A 16,167-nucleotide genomic window follows, 5' to 3' on the forward strand; every position below is an offset into this window, starting at 1 on the left:
TACATAATATAATATAATAATATAAATTATGTTATATAATAAAACAATATAATAACAGTACTATGTGCCACACACCTTTCCTGACAACTCTTCCAATTTTCATAATACCATGAGGTGGCCATTCTAAATCTTCCACGCGGCAGATGGGGGAACTTAGGCACAGAGAGGTTAAGAATTTGCCTATGGGCACACAGCATTGCTGTACAGTTGGCATTTGAACCCAAGGCAAATAACCAGTGTGCTGCGACATCTCTGTGTAGGCCTAAACTCACTCTTTCCCATACTTACTTTTCCAATTGTACTTCCTTACTTCTTTAACAGGAAAACAATGTATCCTTCTTGGGATGCCTATTTTTCTTTTTTCCCTTAACCCACAAACTTGGCCCTCTCAGTTCAAACTTGTACAATTTGCAACCAAGTTTCTAACATTCTCTTGGCTGCATCTCTTCTCTAGGGATTTCGTTTACTGGAATCTACAATTTACTCAGATTTTCGGGGAAAGTCCTGCCTCATTCACTGTATCACTTATCTGTTCAAATTTTCTCAAAATGTGGTAGGCAAAATCTTCATCTTGTAGCTCCTTTTTTTCCTACCCCATTTTAACATTTTGATTCCACAGCCTCCCTGGGAAGACCTCCTCACAGTGCGTCACTGAAACCGGAGTTTCTTCCGCGGCTGCTCCCGTCTACTTCATCCCTGCAGCTGCTGCACATCCACCCAAGTCCTCTCAAGACACTGCTGTGGGACTGAGAAATAGGAAAAGGAGGAAAGCCAGGGACAGCCGTGCCACAGTGAATTCCAATACAGGGCAACGAAAACTCATGCTGACACCGTACTGCGGTTTCGAGGAGAGTGGCATTTGAACTGCGGTTTCGAGGAGAGTGGCATTTGAACTGCGGTTTCAAGGAGAGTGGCATTTGAACTGCGGTTTCGAGGAGAGTGGCATTTGAACTGCGGTTTCGAGGAGAGTGGCATTTGAACTGCGGTTTCGAGGAGAGTGGCATTTGAACTGCGGTTTCGAGGAGAGTGGCATTTAATAACGTCTGAGGACATCAAGGACTGAAGGGAGAGCTACTGCCCTGGGCTGAGGGAGGGAGATGAGTCTGGGGTCTCTGTGTCCCTCAGGCCAGCCATCCCTGACCTCTACCCTGGGACAAACTGCCTGTGGTGTTCTATATAGTGCCAAAGCCCAGAAAACGACAAATCATGGTTTTTTTTACTGGGAATATTCTCCTCACCTGGGTTGCAGCTGAGTAGATCTGAGCCACTGCATATATTACATCCAGTTCCTCACTGAAATTCCAATTGTTTTTCACCCACTCGAGAAGGCATGGCAGAATGCAAGCAAGTCAGCTTGCTGTGCCCACAGACATGACCTCAAATGGGTTTGATTTATTTAGTCAGGTCAGTCATCCGAAAAGGTCAGCCCTTAGCAGTTCCTGGGAATTAATCAGTGGTGTGACACAATGCAGCTGTGATTGCCACAAACCAGCGACAACTGGGCGGTGGCAGGCACAGCACCAGGTTATTAACCCCCAGCAGCCTGTGCCCGCCCCCGCTTTTTTAAAAAACTTGCCTTGAATGCCACTAATGAGTGCTTGCTGGGGCGTTAAACAGTCTTGAACCTACATTCTTGCATTGTTTTGGAAGGCGTCCTGTGTTGATACTGAGTGGGGGCCCATACAGACCACATTTTGTCACAAAATAAGGCAGAAAAGAGTGAATCATACACCTGGCAAAAGATCAGAGAACTGTGCTTCGAAAGATTAATAGATGTGTTTCCCTTTTTATGATTAATGAAGATTATTACTGACAATTATTTAAAATGTTTCTAATAATTACAATGATTGTTCTGGCTTAAAACTCATTTCACAAAAGATAAAGAATTATACAGTTCTAATTAAAGTTTGGGACTAATAGTTAAAACTGGTTTTCCCAAAGTACTTTTCAGCTGTTCCTGCACAAGGAGATGAGTAAAGAATTTGCTCAGGGTCTGTGATGAGCTGGACGCCGGAATGAGGACCAGAATCCAAGCTCCTGACCCCAGACCCAGCTTAGATGGTAAGGAGCTTAAATACTCATACTGGAGTTTGGTTGTTCTCGAAGAGGGATTTATGGTCCCCAAACCAGGAGCTCCTTTCTCCCCTGGTTGCTTTCAGGACCTTGTGCTGACGCACCTACTCCCAGGAGGCAATCCTGATTAATTTTACTGCCCTCCAAACCGGTCTTTATGTCAGCACTTCTGAATCCACTTCAGTCTTTTGTTTCTTTGTTATTTCTTAAGAGTGAATTTCCTTTCTCCATGTGACCTGAAATATCTTGAAGGCAAAAGACACTTCTATTTATGACTGTGCTTCCTTGACCTTCCTCTCCCACCCTTCTCCCTCTGTACCCCTCTTCCTGCCTCCCTGCCGCCCCTGCCCTTCCACACACAAGTGGAGGCCCAGTGCAGGAAAACCTCAGCCTCCTGGCATCAGGAAGGTTTCAAATTCTCACTGGTAATGGACACACCCCTCTGGAGGAGCTGGGCTGAAAAATTACTGACCTGGACAAATGCTCCTGATTTAAATGTAAATTCAAACTTAAAAAACAGACCTGGTGATATTCAGAACTTACAATATCGTTTAAACAGACTGGCTTTCTCTGTGAAGATCACTCTTTAGGGGCCCTGAAAAGGAGAGGCCAGGTGGGAAATGCGAACTGCTTCCTCAGGGAGGAGAGTGCAGGGCTCTCCACCGAGTGCCCCCTGGAAGCTCAATGCCTAGCAGTGCCGGGCGCCTTCCGATTGCATCTGCGAACCTAAAGCCCTCAGATGTGTATGCAGCTCTTTGCAGTTTTCAAAGGGTTCCCACACACATGGTTTCACCTGATCCTCATGAGAGCCTTGCCGGGGTGAAGGCCAGGTTTCACTGTCCTCACTGTATGAAGAGGAAACCAGATCCCTGGAGTCCACGGAAATGAGAGGAACCAGGATCTGAGCCCACACATAAATATTCATTGAATTCAACTAATACAGAAACATATGATTCTTTTAAGGTAAACAGAATGTCCTTAAGAAGCTCATAATCTAATTGTGGAGAAATGTTCAAAATATGTTTTATTACTTATTTATTTTTGAGATGGAGTTTCGCTGTGTCACCCAGGCTGGAGCGCAGTGGCACGTACTCCACTCACTGCAACCTCCGCCTCCCGGGTGCAAGCGATTCTCCTGCCTCAGCCTCCCGACTAGCTGGGATTACAGGTACATGCCACCACGCCCGGCTAATTTTTGTATTTTTAGCAGAAATGGGGTTTTACCATGTTGGCCAGGCTGGTCTCAAACACCTGACCTCAGGTGATCCGTCCACCTCAGCCTCCCAAAGTGCTGGGATTACATGTGTGAGCCACCGTGCCCGGCTCCAAAATAAAAATAATTAAAATAACCATACAAGGAATGAATAAGGCGAGAGCAGAAATACTTCATTGTGAAATGAGGCGAGAAAGTGCTGCGATTTTTTAGGGGACTGAGGTAACTTTTATCCCATGACTGAACTGAACTGAAATTTCTGTGTCCTCCACCCCAACCCCATTCCAGGTTCCTGCTGAGTGTTCTGGGTTTTGCTAGAATTCCTTATGACACATAGAAAGTCTTCAGCTCTACACCTTAGCCACGGCGATGTCTGCGCTTGTCGCATCATCTTCAGTCCTGTATTTACGGTGCAACTCGGCCAAAACAAAAAAGAATTTTTTTTTTTTTTTTTTTAATTTAAAAAGTCACAGGGAACATGAAAAGGGGGAAGAGGGAAATTTGCCTTCAGTGTTCCAGGAAAGTGCACCCTCTCCTTCTAGGGGTGGATCTTAGTGGATCTAATGAATCACACATGAAAAGAGACGAAAAAGAGGAAGGAGTTTCAGGAGAGTATTGACCAGGTCAAAGGAAAGGGTGGGGGAAAAGAGCCATGAAATAATTGGGAGACAAACTTCTGGGGGCTTTTGATTGACTGGATGTGGGAATGTTGTGGAAGACGTCTGGCCTGCCATTTCCTGAGAATGGGACTGCTGAGAGAGGAGCCGGGAGGAGAGGAGCCGGGGGGAGCACTGCAAATTTCGCTTTGGACACGTGAGTCATCTGTGAGGGGACCAAGCTGGGAGGGCAAGCAGGGAACTGGACACGTGGCCCTGGAGCACAGAGAAGGGGCTTCAGCAGGCATATTTAGGTGTTGCCATGGTTCCAATGTTCCCTCCAAAACTCATGTTGAAATTTAATTCCCAAAGTGGCAGCATGGCGAGGGGGGGCCTGTAAAAGGTGATTGGATCATGAAGGCTCTATTCTCACTAATGAATGGATTCATCATGGGAGAACGGGCAGCTTTGTAAGAGAGGAAGAGAGACCTGTGCTAGCACCTTAGCACGCTCACCCTCTTGCCATGTCATGCCCTCAACCCCTCAGGACTCTGCAGAGTCCCCACCAGCAAGATGGCTCTCACCAAATGCAGCCCCTCAACTTTGGACTTCTCAGCCTCCAGAGCTGTAAGAAATAAATTTCCTTTCTCTATAAATTACCCAGTTTCAGATATTCCTTGTTTTTAATTTTTAATTTTTTTTTTATTTTTTGAGACGGAGTCTCACTCTGTCACCCAGGCTGGAGCGCAATGGCGCGATCTCAGCTCACTGCAACCGCCGCCCGCCCCAGGGTTCAAGTGATTCTCCTGCCTCGGCCTCCTGAGTAGCTGGGATTACAGGCGCCTGCCACCACGCCTGGCTAATTTTTGTTTTTAGTAGAGATGGGGTTTCACCATCTTGGTCAGGTTGGTCTTCAACTCCTGACCTCGTGACCCACCCACCTCGGCCTCCCAAAGTGCTGAGACTGCAAGTGTGAGCCACAGCACCTGGCCCCCGTTTCAGATACTCTGTTATAAGCAATAGAAACAGAGGAAGTATCTTTGACATGGAGTGGATACTGGAAGCCATGTGACTTCTGTGGGATCATCTCGAAAGAAAGTGTAAAATGAGAAGACACAAGGGCCCAGGAAAGAGCCCTAGGGAACTCAGCATTTGCACAGCAAGTACCGGGTAAAGGGAGAAAAGGGAGAAGCCTGTCAGGAAGCTGAGGAGGAGCAGCCAGAGGAGGGGGAACCCAGGAGAGCATGCTGATATGGGAGTCAGAAATGTGTCAGAAGAAGGAAGCAGCTGACAATGTCAGAAGCTGCCAAGAGGCACAATAACATTGAGGGAGGAAGTGAGTGTGGTTGTTTCTTTATGGGCCACAGTTTTAAAATACCAGGATGAAAGGGCACCTAACAAATAGCAAATACACTAACTTTTGTATTTTGTACCTACCAGACTTCAGACTAAAAAAAGCACAAAGAATACTTGCCAGGGTACGGAGAAGCCCAGGAAATTGCAAGAGATATCCAGTTTCTGAAATGAATTACAATTATCATCTGAATAAATAGTGTGAAAAAATACACACCTGAAAAAATGTGTGAAAATGGCCAAGAAAACATTGAAAATCAAGGTCACTGGGGGAAGACTTTTACTGCCAGTTATTAAAATTTACTATCAGCTGTACTGACTAGAACAGCTGCCAGAATAGATAATTCAACAAGCCAGGATGGGAAGCCCTGAGACTTAAGTTTGGTGGGGACTGTACGTAGGCCCCCTGGCTACCTTCTTTCTCGATGAATAGGTCACACATCTAACTCCCTCGCAATTAGGTTCACCCACTCAGGTGCCCTTGAGTTAGACTGGAAAGGCAGAAGGGAGCGGAGGCCATTTTCCTGCTGCTTCTGATGTAGATGCGAGGCTTCCATAGGAAAGAGGGGTCCACCTGTATAAAGAGCCCAACAACCATATTCTCCAGATGTTCAGTCCCTCTTCGCCCCCCCAATCCAAATGACAGTCTGACACACTGACCACGGAGACTCCACCTGCTGGTCCTCCAGGTAGGGTAACTGATAACAAAAATCTCTAGCTTACTCCTAAGTGTTTATTCTGAAGGCAGAGAATGTACAGCAAGACCAGACTTTTGGCCCAGCTAGCGCTGACTTTGCAATATCAAAACTGCACGTAAACAGACTTAAAAAGCAAATGACAAACTGGGAAAATGGCTGTAACATAGGTGACAAAGGGCTGATATTCTATAAAGAGTTCTTGCGAATAAGATAAAGATGAATCCAAGTGGGCAAAAGATATGCGCAGGCAATCTGCAAAAGTGATGCATAAAAACAGGTTCAACATTACTAGTAATCAGTGGAATAAAACTTAAAACAACAATGCGAAACCATTGTTCTATCATATTAACAAAGATGACAAAAAATGGTGTGACAGTGCAGGGTGTGGAGAAAAGTTGATGTCGAAGCTGTGCCGTCTTTCTATATGTCTTTCACATTAATCAAACGCCTTCAACAACGAGCACCACTTTTGACATGAGTTCCTGGACTTTATCCTTAAAAAAAAAACATGACGTGCACATAGATTTAGCTACAAGTAATTTTGCAAAAGTGAAAAGTTGAAAACAACCCAAATGTACAAAAATAGCGGAGATAATTATGGTACATTTGTATAATAGTATGCCACTTGGTCATTAAAAATGCCATAGAAGTGTATTTTTCATAGGCTTATTTCTGGCTGCTGGTGTTACAGGTGGTTTTTGCTTTTTTATTTTATCATTTTCTATTTTCCTGTAATTATTGCACATTTTTAATAACAACGTTTTAAAACTGGCAATTATATGGTGAAAAGGGCATTAGTAAATTCTGAAGCAACTGAAATTGTAACTGACCATTAACAAATAAACATCATTACATACTAACATTTACCTTAAATAAACTAGATTTCATTTTTCTACTATGGGAGGAAAGACCTAAAATACAAATTGACTCGAATTATAGAAAATAAAGTTACAATTCAGGAATATCTGTCTTTGAACCGTGAAATTTGTACCTGTTATGTGTGTGTGTGCACACGCGTGTATAAAAAATATTTGGATATCCACTAGTTTAAAACAGTGGTTCCTTTCAGCAGGGTGGGATGAGAGGGGGACAGGAGACAATTTTTTGTTTACACAACTCTGTATGACTTGTTATAATAAGCATGAAAAATCGAAGGTCACTTAAGTAAAAATGGTTGTAATTATGAAAATACTTAGAAATATGTAAAGTCTCTATGGTATGATTAGAAATCATAATGCAAAATATGTATACTGTGCTTGTAACTATGTTCATATATTTCCATGTGAGAGAAGCCTGAAGGGGAATACTCTACAATGAAAATAGTTGTTCAAGTTCATTCATTCGTTCATTTATTCCACAAATGTGTGCTGAGCTGCTACTATGTGCCAGGCAACTGTTGCAGGCACCTGGATACAGCAGGCAGTCAAAAGTCAAAAGTGCCTCCACTCAGGGAACTTAAATTTTAGTAGCGGGAGACAGACAATAACATGGTAAACACAGCGAGTATTTCAGGAGGCGGTGAGTGAGTGTCGTGGGAAGAGTGGAGCAGGCCAAGGGAGACTAGCAGTGCTCTGGGTCAGGGCCACGTTTAAATAGGTCGGTCAGGAAAGGCCTCACTGAGGTGACATGGGAGTGAAGATCTGAAAGAGCTGAAGGGGTCAGTCCTGGACACGCCTGGACGGGGGGTTTTACAAGTAGACAGCAGCCAGTGCAGAGGCCAGAGGACGCGGACAGCAAGTCAGACAGCTAGGCAACCAGCGGGTTGTCCGGCTCTGCGGCCATTGTAAGGACTTTGGTAAACTGAGGAGCCGCTGTGCAGCGTGGAGCACAGAACCCACAGGATCCCTGCGGCTGCTGCATGGAAACCCGGCGGCTGGGAGCGTAGGGAGGGCAGGAGACCGAGGTGCTCAGGCGAGGGATGAAGGGGGTGCGGACATGTTGAGGTGCTGCATCCTAGACACAGACTGAAGGTAGCGTCAACGGGATTTCCAGTCAGGGTGTGTCGAGAGTGTGAGAGTGAAGCTGGCTCTTCCGGCTCTGGCCTGAGTAAATGCAGCCGCCATTAATGCTGATGGGAAAGGCAGGCGGGCGGAGCGGGTTTGGAGGTGGGGGAAGAAAGGGTCTTACTTTCTTCTTCCTTGGAATAATATATTCCAAGCAATATAATTAAGCAATATATATTTTCTCCTTTAAGAAAATTCCAAATATTATGGTATCATTCCAAATAAAAAAATCATTTCAAGAGTCCTGACGCAGCAACCATTACACTCCCGGTAACGGGAATGTTCAGTCCGTCCGTGCTCCGGAGACATCCCACCGCAGAACACAGGCCGGCAGGCCGGGCCGAGATTCCGAAAAGCGGGGGCAAAACGGAGGCTGCAAACCCGTGCCCAGTCCTGAAGATTCTCGAAAATGTGGGGAGAGCGCCGCACAGGAACTTCGAAAACGAGAGGCGGCTCCTAGGATCCAGGGTGCGGGAAACCGCGGGGCACATTTGGAACTCGGGTCCGACGTCTGAAGGAGCGGAGGCCGCTTCCGAGGACCCCGGGGCACGCCGGGAACGGCCAGGCCGCCCTCCTCCCGGCAGCCTCGGGGGCCCGGCCACAGGGACCAACAGCACCTGCCGGAGGGCGGGAAGGTCCTGCCTCGTCAAGGGAGGCAGCGAGAAACGGCCGCGATGAACGAAATAAAACCTTCCTCCACTACTGGGACGCAGCTCGCGTCCGAGGAAGCAGAACACACCGGCCGCGGAGCTTTCCGAAAGGCTTCGCGCCGGGACCCGCGACCAGCACGGGGACCCCCACCCTTTTCGAGAAGCCGGGTCAGGCGGGCCGTGGCGCGGCGACCTTTGGGCGGAGGCAGAGGGCAGGGCTGCCCCGCACAGGTTCCGCCCCCACCTCAGCGTCCTCCACCCGCCCAAGCCCCGCCCAGCAGCCCAAGGGCCAAACCCCCGCGACGCATGCGTGCTGCTTCCGCGCGCCTCCACCTGCCGCGCGCTTCCGCCTCTGGCCAGGCTCTTCTGCCCCTCCCCCTCCTGTACGGCCGCCACTCTGCGCCCGGCTTCGTTCTCACAACCTGGTTCTGCCCACACCTGCCCTTCAGCCTTGTGAACAGTGGCTGTCGAACAATCTCAGGCCCTGCAGACCCACCTCCCTCGCTCCCGTGGTGGCGGTGGTGACGGGCTGGGGACGTGGGGTAGAAAAATGGGCGGGATGTGGGAGGCCGCGGTGCCGGGGCCCACTTCCGGAGGACGGGCGGAAGTGGCTGCGGTGGATGGTGGGAGGGGGAAGGAGTGCGAGGGGAGGGCCGGGCCGCTGGGGGTCGAGGGGGTGGGGCCTGGGCCGGCGCTGGGGATCGGGCCTGGGGCCTGGATTGCTACCCGGGCGGGCCGCGGCTCTTAGCCGAGGCGGGGCGGGCGGGAACCAGGTAACGAGCCGGCTCAGTTAGGGCGAGGGTCGTCCGCAGGGCGGCCGGGTGGGGGTCGGAGTCCAGGGAGGGTCGCAGTGTCACCCCCTTCTCCTGTGAACTCGGGGCACGGGGTTCCGGGGGAAGGGTGGGAGGAGTTACATTGTTGGAGGGGGTGGAGGTCGTGTGGACGCCACGCCCCTACAGGAAGGAAAGGAGAGTGTGTGTGTCTGTGTGGGGATGTGTGTTTAGGAATAAACTTGGAGGAGATGGGGCGACATCCGGGCTGAGAAATAGGAACACTGTGGGGCTGCTGCAAGCAGGACTTGGGCCTTAAACATTCCAGGAGAGTGTTCTCGGGAGTAGCCCCGGGAAGGACTTTAACAGAGGTTGGGAATTATATCTCTGGCACAGTTTTGCAAGCGGAGGGGGAGCTTAGTTGAAGGAAAAGGAGCAAAGAATGCATGTAGAAGATGCCAGCATCTCGGTCTGGAAAGGATTCATTAGTTTAGTTGAAGACGGCTGGTGGATTAAAACACTTAGCACCCTAAGAAGCTTGGGAGATTCGATTATTATGTTGGGCTTTAGACAGGCGGGCAGGAGAAAGGGCATTCTCTTCTCGATTTCTTAGAAGACAGTCTCCGGTTACTTTTCTGTGGCGAGAATGGGTACGACCCATCTTTTATCCTGAATCGCGTATATGTTTGTACATATGTAATGTTTATATTATATGTGTTTGTACATATATAATGTTTATATTATATGTATTTGTATATAAACACACTGTTGAGGTGACTGTGTTCTGGCGTGCGATACGTGACTTAAGTAGGTGCTTTGTATAACCTTGCGGAGTGTTTAAAGTTTTTTGATGATAGAATCTAGTATGCACTCTTAGGTGGGGAGTGGAAACTAGAAGGTTTTAGGACTCTATTTGGGTATGTGCTAGATTAGAGAGTGTTATAATGTTGAAATGTTCTGCAGGTTAACACGAAAATCTGCCACCTGGGCCATGCCGCTTCTAAGGCCTGTTTCTTATGAGCCTCCGCAGAAGACAGATGGGCCAGTTCTCACAGTGGATAACTTCCCCTGCCTGAGCAAGAGATGGGATAGTATCTGGGATCTGCCCATCACCAGACTCTGAGCTTAATAAGGCAGCTGAATGAAGGGAGGTAACGGACCCCTGAGAGGGGCACTGAAGTCTGCAGTGGGGGGGGAGGGGCCTGGACACACCCCTTCCCCCCCAGACTCCTCCCCGTCAGGGTCAGCTCAGCCATGGACTTTGGACCTGGATAAGAAGAGAGAAGCTGCACTTTGGTGGATCTGATTTGGGATTCTCAGTTTTGAAAATGGAGTGCTGAATGGGGGTTTGATGATCTCCTGGGGAGCAACTGAGACAAGAGGAAAGGTAAGGCTCCTGTCTCATTTCCCATTTAATGTCTTACTGCGCGTGTGCAGAAGTTGTTGAGCGGGCGAGTTTGCAGAGGCTATTATTCCGGAAATCTTATCCAGATGGGTGCACTGGAAGCTACACCTCTCCATTACTCTGTCCGGGTGTAGACCTGTTCCCCATCTGTCCTTACCCAGGCTGGATGAGTGACTTGTAAGGGATTGTGAGCAATGGCAATTGAGAGGTTTGGCCAAGGAGAACATGAAAATAATTCAGGCTTCCGAAGGGAGGTTGGATTAGATTACCTTTAAAGGCCCTTCCAACGCTGAGATAATAGGATTCCAAGTCAGTCTGGGTTAAGACTGGAATGGATTACCTAGGAGAGGCAGCTGCTCTGTTTTGGGGAGCTAACTGAAAAGGACTGCTGGTGGGAGGAGAAGGCGGGAATGGTCTAGAACACCTCCTAAATTGTCTCTCTTCCTCTTTCTATAACAGGAGCTTAGCCCATGAAAGCTCAGGAAAAGACCAGAGGAACAGAACACAGGTTTGGGAATCAGGAAGGAGTACTTGTGTTCTAGCTTTGACTTTTTTAGTCAGTGTGCAACCGTACACAGGCCATGTTCTCTTCACCTACAAAATGGGGAACACTGACTTTCCAGGTCCCTTACAAGTTGTTACAAGGAGCAAATGAAACAATGAAGGATTTTGAAAAGTATCCGGGGCCATGTACATAGGAAACAATAACATTGATATTGCTACATGTGCCTTAAAAGCGCAGAAACAACTCTGAATCAGGAGTTCTCTTTTCTTGTTGAAATATGTGCTGGCAGAAGCCTAAGAAGATGTCCTTAGGTAAAAGCCTGAATTTGTTTCATCATCTTGTTGTTAAGCAGTACTTGGGATCATCAAGTTGTAGAACAGGCGAATGGATCCAAGGAGAACTTGGATTGAAGATTCTTGCAGATACTACATTGGTCCTTATGGCTCTGCAGTCCAATTTCAGTGTGCCCCTTTGAGGTAGCTGATTAAAGAGGGGGTGGAGGGATGCCTAAGCCTTGAGGGCAAGTGTCTGACTAGGAATTGGTACTGCATTTCTTGGAGTGAATGGTGGTCTTTGCCTTCCTGTGCCATATCCTCGTTATCTTTCCAGCTCTTTAAGATGACGTTGTTTTCCAGACTGACATCTTTTTGCCCTTTGTATTTTCTCAGGCTGTATTCCCACTAAAAGCAGCCCTGTTTGTCTTTATCTTCTCACTTCCTGTCTGCTCCCTCCTTCAATTCCAGTTTACCTGTGCCAAGATGCCTGCTTTTCCCAGTGACCACACACAGCAGAAAGGAGAGGTGGAGCACAGTGTTGGGAATTTGGAGAGACAGTAGGATGTGGTGGCCTGGGCAAAGGGCAGGAAGCCTGGCTTCTGGCAGTCTCTGCCTCTCCCTAGCTCAGTAACACCCAGGCCTCACGTGTTCCTTGAGGATGGGTGCCAGTGAGGTCATCTGCAAACTGAAAATCCTGTACTTATGCCTTACTTTCCGTGTGAAATGTTTTTCTTCCACCGCCTGCCCCAATCTTTCCTTTTTTGCCACAGGAGTTTTTCTCACTCCCGCCAGCGGCCTGAGCGGTGGGCTGTGGCCTGGGTGGAGCTGCTGCTCCGAAGCTGTGCTTTCTCCTCTGATTTGATGCCTGGGGCAGCCCCTTTGAAGCCAGGCTGCTCCTTTATAAGGTGTGGGTCTCAAGGTGGGTATGCCACCTTCCCCAGCTTCACCCAGCACATTTCTGGTGTCGGTCTTTGTTTAGACACGGGTCACAGTGGTCCCTCAGGGACATGTGATGCCATGGTGCCTCCTCAGCCGTCTCTGGGATCCCAGGTACCAGGGAGTTGTGTATTTGCGTAGTGCTTCCATCGTGTCATCCATCAATCTGTTTTGTCCGGTTTCCCTCACCACTTTGTTGTGAGGAGAACACAGCAGGGATTCTTTTCCCAGTTTGTGGGGAAGCTACGGAAGCCCTGAGTGGGAAGGGTTTGCCTAAGGGTAGGGTGGTCGGCACTGAAATCACCTCCCAGGGCTGTGCTGTTTCCACAGCATCTGACCTGACAGGGGCCATCTGGGTCCTGCAGACCTCCAGGGAGAGAAGCTCTGTACCCGCCAGACAGCCTCTCTGGTGGAACGTTTCCTCCTTAGAGTGAGCAAGCTTTCCTCTCCCTGACCTTCTCACCCTCCGCCCTCCACCTGACCCTCCATGAGACAGGCCTTTCAAGACAACCGTTGGCTTTTTCACAGGGGCACCAGGATGCCAGGGCATGGCACTCAGCAGGTGTCAGGCTACTTAGCCAAGAGCAGTGATAGACTTCACCAGACTGTGTGTGTGTGTATTTCTTTTTTTTTCTTTTTTTTTTTTGAGACGGAGTCTTGCTCTGTTGCCAGGCTGGAGTGCAGTGGTGCGATCTCAGCTTGCTACAACCTCCACCTCCCAGGTTCAAGCTATTTCCCTGCCTCAGCCTCCCAAGTAGCTGGGACTACAGGCACGCGCCACCATGCCTGGCTAATTTTTTGTATTTTTAGTAGAGACAGGGTTTCACCATGTTGGTCAGGATGGTCTCCATCTCCTGACCTCGTGATCTGTCTGCCTTGGCCTCCCAAAGTGCTGGGATTACAAGCATGAGCCGTGTGTGTATTTTAACTCAATTATTTATATCCTTCTTTATTCCAAAAGGAATTGGAGGTGGCTAACCAAAGTTACATTTCACAGACATTGTTTAGTGATTATTATGTTAATCTTTCCTCTTTGACCTGGATGAGATGAATTTCTGGGTCTCCATTGTGGGGTGAGGGAGAATGGCAAACAGAGATTGGGAGGCAGGGAGAAGGGAAACAAAACACTGATTTTAAACATTTGCTTTTACTTTTTTTTTTTTTGAGATGGAATCGCACTCTGTCACCCAGGCTGGAGTTCAATGGCATGGTCTCTGCTCACTGCAACCTCCGCCTCCCAGGTTCAAGTAATTCTCCTGCCTCAGCCTCCTGAGTAGCTGGAATTACAGGTGCACGCCACCACACCTGGCTAATTTTTGTATTTTTAGTAGAGATGGTGTTTCACTATGTTGGCCAGGCTGGTCTCGAACTCCTGACCTCGTGATCCACCTGCCTTGGCCTCCCAAAATGCTGGGATTATAGGCATGAGCCACCGCACCTGGCCTGCTTTTACTTTTACTGATGTTTTCAAGCCAACATATGTTTTAATTTAAGGGCATATATTCTTTCCAAATTGTAAAAAATGTCAGGGATCTTGGGCATGGTTTATGGGAGGGCAATTTCCTGGAGCAGTTTTCACTTCCTTTTCATCCTTTCAGTTCTTTTTTGTTGGTGGTGGAGTGGACAGAAGAGTATTGTTCCTCCTAATTCTGGTTTAATCCTGTGACTGTTTATCCTCCTGTTTTTTCTTTTTGCACATAATCCAATCCCAGGCCCACCCCCAGAATCCTGGGCCCTTGTTGCTATCCTTCTTACCCCCAATCACTGATCCCCATGTAACCTCTATCAAGAGTTCAGAGCCTCTTTCAAACCCAGGTCAGTTTGGCACTCATTTACCCTGGTTTCTTGCCTCTCAGACCAAGCGCTTTCTTTTGCCTCCATCACGCCCATTCTGATTCTCTAACCAGGCCCTTTCTTTTTGAGATGGTCTCTTGCAGTCCGGGAATTTCTCCTTTTGAATTTTTCTGTGAGCCTTGGGATTTAAACAAAGGGTGGTAGAGAGGGGGTGTGCGTTACAGTGCACAAACAGCCCTCATACTGTTTGCCCTTCACCTGCCTTAGATGGAGAAGTATCAGGGTTAGTGGTGGGAATCTGACATCTCATGGGCTGGTCTTCCCCCACCTTTCAGCACCCCTGATGTCTGTCCTTTCTCCTGGAAGGTGATTTTGGCTCCTCATGTCTTGGATCTACAAAACAGTGTTTCCCAGCCTTTTCACTTTTAGGAAACGTAATTGTTTTTTCCTTTACGCCTGACACCTAGTGTGAGTGTGCAGAGCCCCCAGGCCCCTGACTCTTGTTCATTAGAGAAACATAAGGCAGAGGTGACAGACAACTGGCCTCTGACTGGCACACCCTCCTGGGCTCGAGGCTCCTGCCACAGTGCACACAGTCTGCTAAAGTGGAGGCTACGGGCTTCCTGCACACTGCACACGGCGGGCCTCGGTGGGCCTGCTCTTCTCCTGCTCCTCCTCCAGGTCTGGGCTCTGGCCACTTCCACGGAGGCTTCAGGGCAGCGCCTGAGAGGACACAGAGCCCTCTTAGAACACTGGCGCTGGAGGATGTGTGCGAGGGTGGATGGGGGGCACGCAAGAGTGCCCCGTCTAAAACCTGGCCATGCTCCCCACCGGGTCTTGTGGCTTCCAGCACGTTGGCATTTACCCTGAGCCTCAAACTAGTTATCTGTGGAATGAGGATGATAACGCCCACCCCGCAGAGCTCCTGAGGCTTGAAGGAGAGCCCGAGGGAGGGTTTGGCCCCTGAGGCCTCTCACTATGCCTGGTGACCCTTTAGCAGTTTTGATTTAGGTCCTCGCCTCCACGCAGGGGCCTGCAGGGTACGCCGGGCCCTTTGTTTCTCTAGAACCCTGTATGATTCGTGGTTTCATGTAGAAACAAGTTAGTGAGCAGTCAGTCAGTAACCACAGGCCTCAGAGTTCCGGGCTGCTGCGTGCTCTGGCACACGGGGGAGGGGTTGATGTCAGGGGCGTGGGTCCTGATCATATGGCAGCAGCCCTTCTAGGGGAAGTCAGCTACGCAGCAGCCAGTAGCTCTCGGCTATCCACCCTCACTGCCTGGGGTCCCATGGTGAGAGTGGGCATCCAGCTTCTGCAGAGGGCCAGGCCGGACGGAGCTGGGGAGGGAGTGGGGCTGGCTCCTGGCTTGCACCGGCCTCGTGGAATCCAGGCCTCAGACCTGATCGCTGGCGAAACAGGCTCTATGCGCCGGAGCCCCTGGTCTTCTGCCTCTCTCCTCCTCCTGGCCAGACTTTGCTCCTGGCTCAGCCACAGGTATTTGCTATGGAAAAGCTGTCCCTCCCTCCCCTCGGTGGGCCTGGGTCCACCTCCACCTCCTCTTCAGTTCCGCACCTTCCTCCCCTTTAAAACACCAGCCAGGCGCAGACCGGTTCTGGGCTTTTCCATGGTGCTCCCGCCAAAGCTTGTGACCGAGTCCTTCCCGCCTAGGGCTAGTGGGCCTGCCCTGCTGACAGGTCTCTCTCTGCTTTTTTACTCAGAACTAACGCTCTCATTCCCCACCCACAAAGGAAAAACGAAAGGGAAGAAGCCACAGCTGGCCCTGGCTTGCTTTGGCACAGGTGCTTTCCCCCGGCCCCGCGTCGGGCACCCTGGTTCCTCTTCTGCCCTTGCCCCACGCGCCCTGGGGCCCCCACCCAGGCTCCCTCAGCCTCCCCTG

The 16,167-nt window shown here is 49.3% G+C and overlaps 1 protein-coding gene across 9 annotated transcripts in view; it reads left to right on the top strand.

The window, feature by feature from the left end:
- The first annotated feature begins 3,943 nt into the window (after positions 1 to 3,943).
- MGAT1 (mannosyl (alpha-1,3-)-glycoprotein beta-1,2-N-acetylglucosaminyltransferase) overlaps positions 3,944 to 16,167 on the top strand; it is a 25,501-nt gene continuing 13,277 nt past the window's right edge. The window contains exons 1-3 of one of the 9 annotated variants that reach the window (XM_011976832.1): positions 8,906 to 8,969; positions 10,320 to 10,507; positions 10,794 to 10,889. The gene's annotated coding sequence lies outside the window, so the exon portion shown is untranslated. Of the gene's footprint in view, positions 4,100 to 8,905; positions 9,360 to 9,579; positions 9,728 to 10,319; positions 10,744 to 10,793; positions 10,890 to 11,641; positions 11,647 to 15,450; positions 15,765 to 15,968; positions 16,070 to 16,167 lie in introns of those variants that run through there. The other 8 variants (XM_011976831.1, XM_011976833.1, XM_011976828.1 and 5 more) reach the window with 8 other exon arrangements.

The sequence above is a fragment of the Mandrillus leucophaeus genome, unplaced genomic scaffold (genome assembly GCF_000951045.1).
Source record: "Mandrillus leucophaeus isolate KB7577 unplaced genomic scaffold, Mleu.le_1.0 Scaffold170, whole genome shotgun sequence".
Taxonomy (NCBI): domain Eukaryota; kingdom Metazoa; phylum Chordata; class Mammalia; order Primates; family Cercopithecidae; genus Mandrillus; species Mandrillus leucophaeus.